The sequence below is a fragment of the Pseudophryne corroboree genome, chromosome 7, assembly GCF_028390025.1.
Source record: "Pseudophryne corroboree isolate aPseCor3 chromosome 7, aPseCor3.hap2, whole genome shotgun sequence".
Lineage (NCBI taxonomy): Eukaryota > Metazoa > Chordata > Amphibia > Anura > Myobatrachidae > Pseudophryne > Pseudophryne corroboree.
This window is the reverse complement of record NC_086450.1, coordinates 464,352,752-464,358,751: the sequence shown is the minus strand read 5'-3', so window position 1 is coordinate 464,358,751 and position 6,000 is coordinate 464,352,752.

The following is a 6,000-nucleotide window of genomic DNA, read 5'->3' as shown; positions in this document are numbered from 1 at the left end:
AGGAGCCAGATTCTAAGCATGATAAATGTTTTCTCTGAGCAGGTGCAATATTTATTCTGTGTATTGATTTGAAGTGTACCTCCTGTAGATAAACTGAATGGAGAGTGCTCATTATCCTAGGGGTCTGTGTACTAAAGAGATCATCTCTTGATATTGCAGGGATATCGGCACTCCAGGCACGAGTTAATGTATCAAGGTTATCATTTTTTTCAGATTTAATGAGAATAAGGTATAGTGACTTGACTTTAAAAATATGCTTGGAGAGGGAATTGAGTAAAGCGTCCAGAGGGTGGGTTAAAGTGAACAATGAGTTAACCGGTCTTATAGATTGGACAAAATGTTGTGCTTGTAAGTACAAATATAAGTGACAGTTAGGAAGATCATAGGAATCTTTGAGGGAGGAGAAGGATAATATATATCCTCCTGGGTCAAATAATTTTGTGGCTAGGTTAAGACCTTTCTGAGACCACTGATGAAAAGTAGGGTTAGAGAGGGACGGGGCAAAATTAGGGTTACCCCAGAGTGGAATGAATGAGGATCTAGTATGCGAAGATTTAAGAGATTTATTTATTTGAATCCAGCTATTATAAGTGTACCAAAATAGTATGTGATTTAAAATATGCTTAGGTATAAGACTGGTTGGTGTATGGAGAAGTGCTCCGGGAGAGAATGGATAAAAGATATGTTGCTCTAGTACTTTATATGTGTGGATGGATGTTTCCATGAGCCAGTCAGCAATAAAATGGAAATGTGAGGCGAGTGCGTATAAGGAAAAGTTTGGGATATTAAGACCGCCTGAGGTTTAAGGTCTATAAAGCTTTTTTAAAGCCAATCTCGACCTCTTACCATTCCATAAAAAAGTGGAGAAAGCTTTTTCCAGACAGCATATGTCATGTTTAGTAAGAAGGCACGGTAGCATTTGTAAGAAGTAATAGATTTTAGGAAAGATAATGTTCTTTAGGACTGCTGCTCTACCAAATAGAGATAACGGAAGTTTGGACCAGGAATCTAGTTGAGAAGAGATTTTAGAGAAAAGAGGGGTGAAATTAGCTGAGTAGAGAGTGTATGGGTTATTAGTAATTTGGACTCCAAGGTATGTAATTTGTGTGGATTGAATATGAAACTGGGCTAAAACCGGGTGGGAACTAAGATTGGGGGGTAGGGTATGAATGGGTAAAATTTCCAACTTGGATATGTTAATTTTATACCCTGAGACGGGGCTAAAAGATGCAATTATGTCTAGAATTACCGGGAGGGATTTTGTCGGATTAGAAATAAAGAGGATCATATCATCCGCAAATAGCAAAACTTTTAATTCTGAGAAAATAATTTGTATACCAGAAAATTGTGTGGTGGAGCGGAGAGCGATTGCAAGGGGTTCGATTGCCAGAGCGAACAGGAGGGGTGAAAGGGGGCAGCCCTGCCGTGTTCCTTTCTGGATTGGGAATGGAGGAGATAAAAACCCATTACAGGCTATTTGAGAAGATGGTGAAGTATAAATTGTTTTAAGGAAAGAGATAAAGGTGGGGGGAAATCCAAAGCATTCCAGGGTAAGGAACAGATGCGTCCAATGTACTAGATCAAAAGCTTTTTCAGCATCTATGGAAAGGATAATTTTTCCACTGGATGCATCCAATCCGTGACACCCCGCCTGGACTGCAGCAAAAACTTTGCGAATGTTCGTGACTGAATGTCTGCCCTTGATGAAGCCTGTCTGGTCCCGATGGACTACAGCAGCGAGGAGAGGATTTAACCGAATTGCAAGAATTTAAGTGAGAAGTTTGTAATCACAATTCAATAGTGAAATGGGTCTATATGACCCAGGGAGAGCGGGGTCTCTTCCCGACTTTGGTAGCAGCTTAATTATTGCTTAATTGAAATATAAAGGCAGAGCATTATCAAATAGAATATAATTGTAAAATGACACTAATATTGGGCTGAGACGCTCTTCAAACAGTTTATAGAAATCCCCGCAGAATCCATCAGGACCAGGCGCCTTGGCCGACTTTAATGTCTTAATAGCCAACCTAAATTCTTCAACAGTGATTGGGTGTATTAATGTAGAGGTTAGATCATGAGGGACCTGGGGGTATGACAATGTATGCCACATGGATTGAGAGATATCTAGGGAAGAAGAGGAGATGGTAGTAGAAGTGTCAGAAGAAATGTCAGAAGAAACAAAGGCAGGAGTGGACTGTGAAAGAAATAGATATCTGCAAAATAGTCTCTCATTATTTGGGAGACCTGCTAATTCGAGGAAGTATGAGTTCCCTCAGGAAGCAGTAATGGATGGACTCTCATTGGGGTCTAGTACCATTTAAAATATTATTTAAAAGTTTGCTGGTCTTATTACTGTATCTATGGAATCGGTAATTAGACGAGAATTGATATTTATCTGATAGGGATTGTAGTATCTCATCGAATTTTGCTTTAGCTGTTAAGTAAATAGATTTATTGGTGGTGGAGGGGTTTAAGCTATAAGATGAATAAGCATTGGAAAGTGTTTGTTGAAGAGTTATATACGACTCAGAATATCGTTTCTTTTCCTTAGATTCGTATGACAGGATAGAACCTCTGAGAACCGCTTTCGCTGCCATCCAGTAGAGAGACGGATCTGAGGCAAGAAAGTGTTTGTTGTGTTCATGATATTCTTCCCAGGTTTTGTCTAAGTGAGACTTAAATCTAGGAGAATTGCTCAGTTGGGCTGGAAATCTCCATGATCTATGTGTGGAAATTTCATTTTGAGTTTTTAGTGTTAGCCACACAAGTGCGTGATCTGAAGCTACTATTGGTTCTATACAAGAATCTGTGACATGAGTAAAGAGGGTGTTAGATAAAGTGATATAATCTATACGAGATAGAGTATTATGGGCGGAGGACAGGCAAGTGTATTCCCGCACGGTAGGGTTAAGAGCTCTCCACACATCAAACAGTTGTAGCATAGATAGAAAGGAGGATATACCCAATTTTGGTAAAGGCGGGAGGGTTTTCCTATGGTGAGATTTGTCTAGATAAGAGTGAGAGATCAAATTGAAGTCTCCTCCTAATATAATATTAGAGGAGGCATAGGGCAATAGCTTTTGAATTAAAGTTTGAAGGAAAGGTTTGGAATAGGAGTTGGGGGCGTAGAGGGAACATAAAGTATATGAGGTAGAGTATAGTTTAGCCGAGATTATGATATATCTACCCTCTGGATCATTTTCAGTAGATAGAACTTCAAATGGAAGCGCTTTAGAAATTAGTATAACGACTCCTCTAGATTTAGAATTAAAAGGAGAGGAGGACAGTAGTTGGCAATTTAGCATCTGTAATTTGACAGTTTCCTGTTCAGTGAGATGAGATTCCTGGATGAAGACTATATCTTATTTCTGTCTGTTTAGATAAACCAATACCTTGCATCGCTTGGCTGGAGAGTTAAAACCCACCACATTGATCGAGCCAATCTTTAGGGATGTAATGTTAAGTCGCTGGAAGGTGATAGCTTCTGTATGATATACACATTAGGAACGGAGCAGGGTGACCTGAAAATAGAGGAGTTACACAGAAAAGGATGACAAGAAGGGGGGGAGACAAGACAACAAAGCAACAAAAGAAGGCAAATATCTCATGGGTATGGACCTCATAACTGATGAAAATACAACATGCCATGTAGCATAGTGCTTCCGCAGTAAGTGAAAACAAAGAAAAAGACCAGACAACACTTATCAAAGTGAATGAGCATACAATATTGAACATATCGGAGCATGACAGGTGTTCTGGCACCCCAAACATTAATTGAAAAGACCTTTTAGGACTTAAAATAGATGTTAATTATGAAATTTAATTATGAAATTTGAGAATCGAGAGGAAAGGGTAGTATAGTATAACCAGTAAAAGCTATTAGTGGTAAAAGGCAACCATTAGAAGGAGGAGGGGGGGTGTAATAGGATTATATAATAGCAAGATCTAGAGGCTAAATAATAGGTAGAATAATATATCCTGTAAGAATGTGCATAACAATGCAAAATGGCTAGTGGTAATAACAAGCTTATGAACATAACAGAACAGGCATAGAAGGGCAAAGGTTATTTTTGAGCAGGAGGAGGGTCTGAAATATCTTCAGGGATCAGGAGACTCTCTTCTCTCAGAAAGGCTTGAGCATCTTCTGGGGAGTTGAAGTCATAATGCTTGTCAGAAGTCATAAATATGAGTGTGCTCCTTTTTGCATTTTGACATTTTGTCCAGGTCTGCATCCGATTCAGTTACTTATATGGACATTAGTAATATTCATATTCCCTCATCTCCCTTTCCCCCCTTTTTTTCTTTCCTTCTCCTCCTGTAATTATGGGGGGTTATTCCACTCACTCCTCTTCCCTCCCAATTTTGCTTCCCCCATTCATTTGAGAATAATAGGATTTGATTATGCAGTGTAGGTCAATAGCTGGCAATGACTTCATCTTGTCAGCAAAAGAGGAATATAAATACCAAGCATACATGGGCATATGAAGATCTATACATATATAGTCCTTTGGGATTGGCATGTGGCCAGTAATGGGTTAATGGGCCGCTGGATAGTAATAGCAGCATCATTCCATTCTGCATGTCTCATTTAAAATTTCTTTAGGACCGATAGGGGTCATATTTGAATGAATTGTTATTACTACTGATGTTCCTTGTCCTCTCAATCCTTCTGATACTGAGTTACTGATTATATATATATATATATATTCTTTTCTCTTTACATAATGAACATTTAAAGCCATGTATCATGTCTGTAGTGCCGCGCTCCACAATCAGTGGAACGCAGCGCTCACTTCCATATTCAGGACTATGCGCTCCATTGAGCGCACACCACTTCCTTATTATGTGGAACGAACGGGGAGGGAGGCCAGCCGTCCGTGGGATCACGTGACTGGGGACAGTCACGTAACCCCGGGCGGGAATATACAAACAACTTACATTCTGTACTCATTGGTCGATAATAGACACGTGACCGGAGTCGATCACGTGACACAGATTCTGCACTTTATTTTCTATTTTTTACAAACTTCTGCTTCTCGTTTTAATAATAAAGATAGAGATGAGTATTGGTATGCAAAGGACTGCCTTCTGTTGTTACTGTATTTTGATTTTTTGTTAAGTTAGATTTATTGATACAACAGCTGTTTCCAACTACTCCCTAATGATAAGGGTATATATAATGTACCAGTCATAGACTGGGTATATGCTCCTGAGGAAGCTGGTAGTGATCAGACCAGCGAAACGCGTTGAGCCACACTCTGCAGGACCACTGGCATTGGACATACTTTAAAAGATTCCGTGGTATTATATGGACTCTCTGCATCCACTGGATAAGAATCCAAGAGAAGTTCATCACAGACCCGGATTTTTCCCTGTTGCCATCTGGATCTTATTTGCACAAAATACCTAGGGGGACTCATATCCGGAAGCAAGTCTGGTAACAAATTGTATCACTTAATGACTTGTGAGCAATGTGGAAATAAGAGTCTTAGCCAGAAGCCGTGGACACTATATATAACCAGCAAAAATAGTGCTATCCTGCATTTTTAGATTCACGAATCTTAGCAATTGCTATATTTATACTATTTTCCCCTTTGTTTGAGAAATGGGAGTTTTTATTTCATTTTGCTTTTTATGAATGTATAAATAAATTAAGTGTCATATTTTATATACTGCAATTTCATTATTTGACCAACAGCCGGCGCCAGTATAATTTCTTTTTATCCTGTATATCTGTTTTGGGGAACTGACCTTCCCTATACAGGCTGCCGTTGACAGCGCACTCTTTCATTCTCTCTTTTTTAGCATTAATTAGGCTACCCACTCTGCTGGTTAACCTCTGCCTCTCCCTTCCCTCTCTACTGGGATACTGCTCTTTTCACGGACAGGGAGGCCAGCTTACAGTCAATAAATTGACAAAACAGTATGTAAATAAGGTCTCATACTACAGTGGCTTTAGTTGAGGGAAGGGACTAGAGAGGTCTTGAGCAACGTAAATTT